Genomic DNA, 10,385 nt, shown 5'->3' with positions numbered 1-10,385 from the left:
GATGATGGTGGCGGTCAACAGTCCTTATCATGTGCCAAGCATGTATTAACTCATGTCATCCTTACAACAACCCCAAGGGAGGCACTAGTAACATGTTTAATTTACATACAAGGGAACTGGTGTACAGAGAGGTTATAATAGGCGCCCAGGTTCACAGAACCCTGGGGGGGGGAGGGGCGGGGCTGGGGTTTGAACCCAGCCAGCCAGCGTCTAGCTCCCGCTCCTACCTACCACACTGTAATCCTCTGCATAACCTACTGCGTAATGTTCTCCCAGGGCTAGTATTTCACAGCTTTCAACCCAATGGTCAACAGTTTAGAGACTTGCTAATCTAGTTTCTGAATCACCTGCTAGTTGTCCCTTCTGTTTACGTTAAGAGTAGATGCTCTGTGGTGTGAATGTTGATTCTTTGCCAGAGTCTAAAGTTTATAGATGAGAAAAAAACAACAGTCTTGTTCTAATTTGTTTTTCAAGTCAACGCTGGAGGTTTAAAGTAATGGTAAGATGAAATGTGGAGAATTGACTGGAATTCCAAGTCCAAGTGCTAAATGTTTGCATATTTAGTGAAGAATTGTCTACTCATTCTGCCAGTGGAGTCAATTTTGTAAGTGTCCTCACGTTGGGCCACTTGAGTCTTAGATGGAGATCTCAGAGCCAAGGTTACCATTCCAGCACTGATTATGAGCCATTCTTTTTATTTTATAAAACTGGCTTTACGGACATATGATTGTCATGCTATAATCTCTACGTGTTTGAAGTATGCAATTTCTTAAGTTTTGATATATGAGGACACCCGCGATACCACCATCACAATGAAGACAGTGAACATACCCATCACCCCAAAAGCTCCTTGTGCCCATCTGTAATCTCTCCTTGCTGCTCCACTCCCCTGCCCCCGCCGACTTGCTTTCTGTCACTACACATTAGCTTGCACTTTCTAGAGTTCTGTATATGGAGAATCATCAGCATACACTCATTTTGGCTGGCTTCTTTCATTTAGCATAAATACAGTTGAACAACACATGGGTTAGGGGCACCAGCTGCCAGCGCAGTCAAAAATCTGCATGCGGGCCGGCTGAGTGGCTTGTTGGTTAAGAGTTGGCTTGGGAGCACAAGCTCTGAGCAGCAGGGCCACTGGTTCGGATCCCACATGAGGGCCAGTGACACTGCGTCCTCTACAGCTAAGATGGTGAACAACAGCTCGACCTGGAGCTGAGCTGCCGTGAGTCACTGGCGATGGTGTAGGTCGCAGTGGGGCTGCAGTGGACTGCCGTAAGCTACCGTGAGCGGCTGGCAGCTAGCATGAGCTGGCATGAGCCACCGTGAGAGGCCGTCCAGTGGCCGGCGAGCGACTGCCTCACCCGGGAAGAGCGCAATGATAATACCAACATGGGCCAGTGAAGCGATGTCCTCCACAACTAGACTGAAGAACAAAAGGACAGCAGCTTGTCTGTTCCCCTTCCCCGATTCCCCAACGCTGTTCCAATCCCTCAATTCCCCAATAAAATCTTAAAAAAAAAAAAAAAAAGAAAAAACCGCATGCAACTTAAAATTGTCCCTCCACATATGTGGACTCCCAACCACCAGCTGACTCTTGAATAATGTGAGTTTGGGCTGCACGGGCCAACTGAAAACAATCCCCATTTAAGTGGACCATGCAGATCAAACATGCGTTGTTCAGGGTCAACTGTATTTTGAGATGCACCCATGTGTCGTGCGTATCAGTAATTCATTCTTCTTTATTGCAAAGTATAATAATATTCCAATGTACAGATAATGGCAGTTTCATCCATTTACCTGTTGAGGGAGCTGTGAATTGTTCTCAAGTTTTTTTGTTTGTTTTTAATTTTAAAACTTTGTTATTTAAGAAACAAACACAGTACCATCCTCCCTACCCCTACCCCAAATCCATCAGAGGGCATGCTAGGATTACCATTTCAAAAATGGACTCATCGAACAAACACAGAATAACAGCACTGTTAAAGTGTTGAAGAGTCTGGTTAAAGCACAAACCATACTATGTATTGGAAAGCCAATCTCCAAGATCATCATTTCCTGGTAGGAAGAAGATCACAGCTTCAATAAGCACCAACAAACAACAGTCCATGTCACTTGCTTTAACTTGTCTGGGCCTCCTAGCTGCTCCCACGTCTCGTGACGATGTTATCAGGGTGCATCCATGGAACAGCAATATACGTATCTGCTAGTCAGGACAGCGTCTACCGCCACATCAGTCAGAGGTACACAATGTCCCATGTGAATCTCATGCCCGCTCACAGAGAAAGTGGCTCCCTCAAGTTCTGACTGTTACAAATACAGCAGCTATAAACATTCCCGTCTCCGTTTCTGTGTGAACATATGTGTTCTTTTCTCTTGGCGGAATATCTAAGCGTGTGGCTGCTGCATCATAAGGCAGGCGTTTAACGTTTGAAGAAACCACTAACCTGTATTCCAATGTGCTTGTACCACTTCACATTCCCACCAGCAGTGTGTGCGCATTCCAGTTTCTCCACATCATGCCCAACATTTGGAATAGTCAGTCTTTTTTATTTCAGCCATTTTAATGGATACGTAGTGGTATCACACCACCATTGTGGAAGCTGTGAAATGTTCGCATGGGGACTGCAGGTTGAATTTTCATTGCTCTGATGACTAATGATGGTGTGCATTTTTCACACGCTTATTGGCTATCCATATGTCTACTTCGGTGAAGTGTCTGTTCTAATCTCTTTCCTATTTTTAAAAACTGGGTTATTTTCTCATAGGTGAATTTTCAGAGTTTTTTTCTGTATTTTGACTGTAAGTTCTTTATCAGGTGTATGCTTTACAAAGATTTCGTCTCAGTCTGTAATTTGTGTTTTTATTCTCCTTAAACTGTCTTGTAAAGAGCAAAAGTTTTCATTTTGATGAAGTCTAATTTATCAAATTTTTTCTTTTATGGATTGTGCTTTTGGTGTCATAGCTATAAAATCTTCCTAACCCAAGGTCACAAAGATTTTTCTCCTGTATTTTCTTCTAGAAGTTTTATAGTTTTAGATTTTACATTTGGATGGATCTATGATCTATTTTGAGTTAATGTTCGTATGTGGCGTGAGGCAGGAATCAAAGTTTGCTTGGGGAATATGGGTAACCAATTGTGCAGGAACCATTTGTGGAAAAGATTGTCCTTTCCCCACTGAATTGCCTTTGTACCTTTGTAAAACATAAAATAAAATAAAAAATCAGTGGTTTTTATTAGTAACAAATATGGAATTTTTTCCAAATGCTTTCTCCTTACCCATTAAAATAACCATATAATTTTTCTTTTTCATTCTGTTAATATGGTGAATTCCATTAGTTTTGACTCTTAACCTAATCCCTGCATTCCTGGGCTAACCCTCACTTCGCTATGAGGTAATGTTCTTTTTATAGATTATTGAACTCAATGTCCTAAAACTTTGCTTAGAATTTTTGCATCTATATTGATAAGAGATATTGGCCTTTGTTTTTCTTTACCTGTAATGCGTTTGTCTACTTTTGGTATCAGATAATGCTGATCTCATAGAATGAATTGCAAAGTACTCCCACTTCTTCAATTTTCTGGAAGATTTTGTATAGAACTGGTATCATTTATTCTTAGATATTTGGTAGAATTTGCCAGTGAAGCCATGTGAGCCTGGGGTTTCTTTATAGGAAGATTTTTAACTACAAATTCTATTTATTTAATCGATATATGGCTAACCATGTGGTCTATTTCTTCTTGAACCCAATTTTGGAAATCTGTGTATTTCAAGTAGTTTGTCCTTTTCATTTGAGTTGTCAAATTTGTTGGCATAAAGTTGTTTATAATAGTCTCTTATTATCCCTTTGGCATCTGTAGAATCTGTAGTGATATTGTCTCTCTCATTCCAGATATTGGTAATTTATATTTTTTCCTCTTTTTCTGGATAAGCCAGGCTAGAGGTTTATCAATTTTATTTATCTCCTCAAAAGAGCCAGCTTTGTGTTTCACTGATTTTTCTCCATTGTGTTTCAGTTTTCTATTCAGTGATTTCCACTCTGATCTTTATTATGTTCATGGGTTTATACACACATTGTTCTTTTTTGTTGTTGTTGCTTACATTGGGTTTAATTTTTTATTCTTTTCCTAGTTTCTTAAGGCTACTTATTTAAGTCCTTTCTCTTCTAAAGTAGGTGTTTAGTACTATAAATTTCCATTAAGTATTGCTGTAGCAGCATCCCACAAATTTCAGTATGTTGTGTTTATTTTCATTCAGTCCAAAATGTTTTCTAATTTGTGTTTTGATTTCTTTATTAACCTAAGGGTTATCTGGAAGTATACCATTAGTTTCCAAACATTTTGTGAGTTTCAAGTCATGTTTATATTATTGATTTCTAATTTAACTCCATATGGTCACAGAATCTACTTTGTATGATTTGAATCTTTTTGAAAATTTACTGAGGCTTGTTTTGTGGCTCAGAATATGGTCTATCTAAGTAAATGTTCTGTATACACTTACAAATGACGTATATTCTGCTGTTGTTGGATGGAGGATTCTACACGGAAATGTGAATTAAGATCAAGTTGGTTGACAGTATTTTTAAAACCTTTTATATCCTTGCTGATAGTCTCCATATTTGTTTATGAATTATCTCTGACTGTAATCGTGTATTCGTCTATTTATCCTTGAAGTCCTATCAGTTTTTGCTTCATGTATTTTAAAGTCTTGTTATTAGATGTATAAACATTTAGAACTGTTAAATCTTCCCAGTGAATTGACTCCACTGTTTCTTCAAATATTTTTTTCTGACCCCCACTTTTTTCCCTAAGGTCTCCAATTATACATATATTAGGATGCTTAAAGTTTTCCACAGTTTACTAACGCTGTTTTCATTTTTAAAAATTCTTTTTCTCTGTGTGTTTTAGTTTAGGTAGTGTCTATTGCTATGCCTTCAAGTTCACTAATATTTTCTTTTGCTATGTCTAATCCATTATTAATCCCATCCAGTGTATTTTTACTCTAATTGCAATTGTCAGTGTAGAATTGTCAGTTAGAAGGCAATTTGTGTCTTCTGTTATATCTACTTAACTTTTTGAACATCTGAAATACAATCATAATAACTATTTTAATGTACTTCTCTGCTAAATCTAATATCTATGTCAGTTCTGAGTGACTCCAATTCATTGATTTTTCTCCTTGTTGTGGGTTCTCTTTGCCTAGCATACCTCGTAATCTTTGATTATATGCCAGATACTGTGATTCTACCTTGTTCAGTGCTGGACAGTTTTGTATATTCCTATAAATATTCTTGAGCTTTGTTCTGGCCTGTAGTTATATTGCTTGGAAAAAGCCCAATCCTTTTGTTTCTTATTGTTAATATTTCTTAGGCAGGACCATAGCAGTAAATGTAGTCTAGTGTAATTATTCCTCGCTACTGAGGCACGGTCCTTCGGAGTACTCTATCCAATTTCTTTTGAAGTATAAGGTTTTCCAGACTGGCAGGAGAAACAGGCACTGTTCCTGGCCCCGTGTGAGCACCAGACATGATTCCTGGCCCAATGTGAGTGCGGCCACTGTTCCCTCTAATCCTCTCAGATGGTTTGTCCCTGGCCTCAAGCTGTTTTCCTTATATACATGTACTGGTAAGTACTTCAGCAGATCTCCAGAGTTCCATGTATGGCTTTCTCATCCGGTTTTTTGCCCTGGGAACACTAGACACTTTGGTCTCTCCAGACTCTCAGCTCCATCTCCTCAACCAAGGGAGTCTGCCAAGCTCTGCCTGGATTCCCCCCCACCCCAGCACCACAGCACTATCGCTTCAAAACTCTCAAATAACACCTTTCACATGATTTGTTTTTTCTTAACAACCATCAGTGCCATTCATTGCCTGATGTCCCGTGTCTTAGAGAACGCTGTTTCATACATTAGTCTGGATATTTGGTTGCTCACGCAGGAGGATAAATTGGTCCCTTGTTATTCCATCTTGGTCAATGGAGCCAATCATTATTACACTCATAGAATAAGCTGGTTACAAGGCTACATCCAGTATTTCTTAATCTTTTTAAACCATGTCCCCTTTTGATAAATAGAAATATCTCATATTCTCCTTTAACATTGTTTTAAATTGCAAAGTAAACAAACAATACTTTTTAAATCCATCCCCCTCTTCAGAGATCCTGCTAAGCCTCCTTGGATATATACCTGAGATTCTGATACACATCCTTGGTTATAAACCCAAACTCTAATATACCTCTTCGAGTCTACCACTGAGACTCCGCTATACCTCCTTCGGTAAACACCCAAGATTCTGATACATCTCCTTGGATATATACCTGAGATCCTGATACAGCTCCTGTGTATATGCCCGAAATTCTGAATATGTCCTCCTCACACAAATTCAAATACCTGCTTATACTCAACAATGAGATCCATCCAAAAACCTATGTTTATGAAGAATACACCAAACTGTTCAGAGTTCATTTTAAATCTTGGAGGGTATGATGCTACAAACATTTTACATAAAATATAATTGTTAGTTCTGACATAATGCTAGAATTAAATGCTGAATAAAATAGGAAAATAAGAAAACACTAATAGGCTATGAAACAGATTATTTTTTAAAGTATTATACTAAATGGTCACAAAGGACGAAAGGACTCATCCATTAGGAAGACATGATGATCCTAAATATGTATGCAGCAAACAATAAAGCCTCAAAATACATAAAGCAAAAACTGACAGAGTTGAAAGAAGGAAAAAATTCCATCCACCATCACAGATGGGGATCTCAACCTCCCTCTTAACAACTAATAGAATTACTAGACAGAAAATGAGTAAGGTTACAGAGGCTTGAACGACATACTTAACCACTAGGATTTAACTGATATAAACAGAACACCCCATTCAACAACAGCAGAATATACCTTTTTATTCAAATGCCCACAGAACATTCACCAAGACAGATCACATCCTGGGTCACTGCACAAACTTCAACAAATTCAAAAGAACTGAAACCTTATAGTGTGGATTTTCTAATCACAGTGAAATCAAACTAGAAATTAACAATACAGAGACAACAGGAAAATATCCATAAATATTTGAAAATTAATCAATGTACTTGTAAATAATCCACAAGCCAAGAGAAAGTCACAGAGGCAATTTAAAAAGTACATTGAACTGAATGAAAATAAAAATACAACATATCAAAATATGTGGAATCAAGCCAAAGCCATGCTTGCAGGGAGTTAAGGCATTAAATGTTTATAATAGAGAAGATGAGAGATCTCAAATCAATAATCTAAATTCCTACCTCAAGAAACTGGCAGAATAATAGCAAAATAAATCCAAAGCAATCAGAAGGAAGGAAATAATATAGACAAGAGCAACCAATCAAGGAAACTGAAATCAGGAAAAAAGCAGACAAAATCAAGAACCAGCAGAGAAAAGCTGGTTCTTTGAAAAAAATCAATAAAATTGATAAACCTCCAAAAAGATTGACAAAAATGAAAAAAAAAAACCAAGATAGAAATCACCAATATTAGGATTGAAATGGGCTATCACGACAGATCCTACAATCACTAAAAGGTTAATAAGACATGGCTACAAACAATTTTAGGTTCATAATTTCAACAACTTAGAAGAAATTGATCAATGCCTCAAAAACTACAAACTACCAAAAACTTACCAATATGAAATAGACAATCTCAATAGCTCTATAAACACTTAAAAACTGAATTTGTGATTAAAAATCCCCAGATAAAGAAATTTCTAGGCCTAGCTAATTTCACTGGAAAATTCTACCAAACACTTAAAGAAGAATTAACACCACACCAATTTTATACATTCTTTTCCCAAAAAATAGAAGAGGAGGAAATACTTGCCAATTCATTTTCATGAAACTAGTATTATTCTGATATCAAAACCAGACAAAGCCAGTAGAAAAAGAAAGAAAAACCACAGACCAATACTGTTTGTGAGTTTAGACATAAAAACCCTCAATAAAATATTAGCAAATCAAATTTAAAAATGTGTAAAAAGAATTCCACACAATGACCCAATGGGATTTATTTCAGGTGTGCAAGACCAGTTTAACATTTGAAAATCAATCATTGGCCTCCTCCATTTCAACAGACGGAAGAAGAACAGGATCATATTAATGAAAGCAGAAAAAGCATTTTACAAACTCTAACACCCACTCACAATAAAACTGTCAGCGAGTTTGGAACGGAAGGTCTATCTCCACTTGACAAAGGACACCTACAAAATCCTAACATCTTACTGAGTGCTTTCCCATTAAGGTCAGAACAAGGCAAGGAAGTCGATTTTAACCACTCTTGTTCAACACAGTGCTGGGAGTTCTAGTCTCTGTAATTAGGCAAGAAAATGAAATGCTAAAGAACGAAAGGAAGACACAAAACAGTCCTTATTTGCAGATGACATAATTGTCTAGGTAGAAAATCCCCAGGAATCTACAAAAAAACCTCTTGGAACTAGCGAGTTCAGCAAGGCTGCAAGATCAACATATACAAATTAATTATATTTCTATTTGCTAACAATAAAGATGCAGAAATGAAAATTAAAAACAATGCCATTTATAGTCACTTCAAAGAAAATGAAATACCTAGGCATAAGCTTAACAAAAAAATATACAAGATCTGTGTACTAAAAATTACAAAATGCTGATAAAAAAAGTCAAAGACTTAAATAAAGAAACATAATTGTGTAGCAACTATAATTTAAAAATAAAAAAAGAAGAAGAGGGCCAGCCGGGTAGGGCTCAGTTGATGAGAGCGCGAGCTCTGAACAACAGGGTCGCAGGTTTGATTCCCACATGGGCCAGTGAGCTGCGTCGGAGCAGAGCTGCTAACAGGCAGTCAGATGGCTAGTTGGTTAGAGCGCGTGCTCTTAACAACAAGGTTGCCGGTTCAACTCCTGAATGGGATGGTGGGCTGCACCCCCACTGCAACTAAGATTGAACACTTGAGCTGTGCAGCCGTGAGCTGCCGATGGGCAGCCGGATGGCTCAGTTGGTTACAGCAAATGCACTTAACAACAAGGTTGCTGGTTCAACTCCCACATGGGATGGTGGGCTGTGCTTCCCACACTAGCTTGAAAGTGGCAACTGGACTTGGGGCTGAGTTTGCACTCTCCACAACTAAGATTGAAGGACAACAACTTGACTTGGAGCTGATGGGTCCTGGAAAAACACAATGTTCCCCTTCCCCAATTCTCCAATAAAATCTTTTAAAAAAAAGAAGAAACATACCATGTTCACAGATAGGAAGACTCAACACAATAAAGATGTTAATTCTCCCCAAATTACAGGTTTAATATAATTATATCAAAATCCCAACAAGATATTTTGTGGACATAGACAGGTTTGCTCTTAAATTTATATGAAAAGGCACATGCCTGAGAAGGACTAAAACAGCCATGAAAAGAAGTATTAGGTGGGAGGAAGAATTACCTAATATTAAGAGTCACGCTGTCATCGAGATAGTGTGTACTGGTGAGGGGACAGACACACAGACCAATGGAACAGACTAGGAAACCCTGAAATAGACCCACACAAATATGTCTAATTGATTTTCAACAAAAATGAAAAAGCAATGGTGGAATGACAGTCATTTCGACAAATGTTGCTGGAGCAAGCGGACATTCATAATAAAAGAAAAATGAACCTCAACCTAGATCTCACATCTTATACAAGAATTAACTCAAAATAGATCATGGACTGAAAGGTAGAATGTAAAACCACAAAACGTTTAGTAAAACATAGAAGAAAACCTTCAGGATTTATGGCGAAGCAAAGAGTTGTTAAAGGCTTGCTACCAGAAAGAAGCATGACCCCTAAAAGGAAAAACTGATAAACTGGACTTCATCAAAATGAAAAATGTTTGGTCTGTAAAAGACCCTAGGAAGAGGATAAAAAGACAAGTGCAGTTTGGGTGAAAATATTTGCAAATCAAATATCTGACAAAGGACACTTTGAACAATGAAGAAACAAAATTGCAATTAGAAAATAGGCAGAAGACATGAAGAGACATTTTACCAAAGAGGATATATTAATGACAAAATAAGCACCTGAAAAGATATTCCACATCATTACCCACTGGGCCTCTGCAGACGAAAACCACAATGAGATATCACTGCACATCTATCCAAATGGCTAAAATAAAAAATAACACCACCACCAAATGCTGGTGAGGATGCAGACAAACAGGATCACTCAGACATTGCTGGTGGGAATGTAAAAAGATGCCGCCACTCTGGAAAGCAGTTGGGCAGTTTCTTGTAAAACTAAACATATAGGGCCGGCCAAGTGGCATGATGGTTAAGAACTGGCTTGGGATGCCAGAGGGCCCCGGTTCAGATCCCACATATGAGGGCCAGTGACACTGCCCT

At 38.0% G+C, this 10,385-nt stretch overlaps 1 protein-coding gene across 1 annotated transcript in view; it reads right to left on the bottom strand.

Moving 5' to 3' along the window:
• PPARA (peroxisome proliferator activated receptor alpha) overlaps positions 1 to 10,385 on the bottom strand; it is a gene marked incomplete in the record, with an annotated part of 80,527 nt that overhangs the window by 42,463 nt on the left and 27,679 nt on the right.

Source organism: Hipposideros armiger, unplaced genomic scaffold (assembly GCF_001890085.2).
Source record: "Hipposideros armiger isolate ML-2016 unplaced genomic scaffold, ASM189008v1 scaffold_164, whole genome shotgun sequence".
NCBI lineage: Eukaryota > Metazoa > Chordata > Mammalia > Chiroptera > Hipposideridae > Hipposideros > Hipposideros armiger.
The sequence above is the reverse complement of the archived record's forward strand: the minus strand, read 5'-3'. Positions and strand labels throughout refer to the sequence as shown.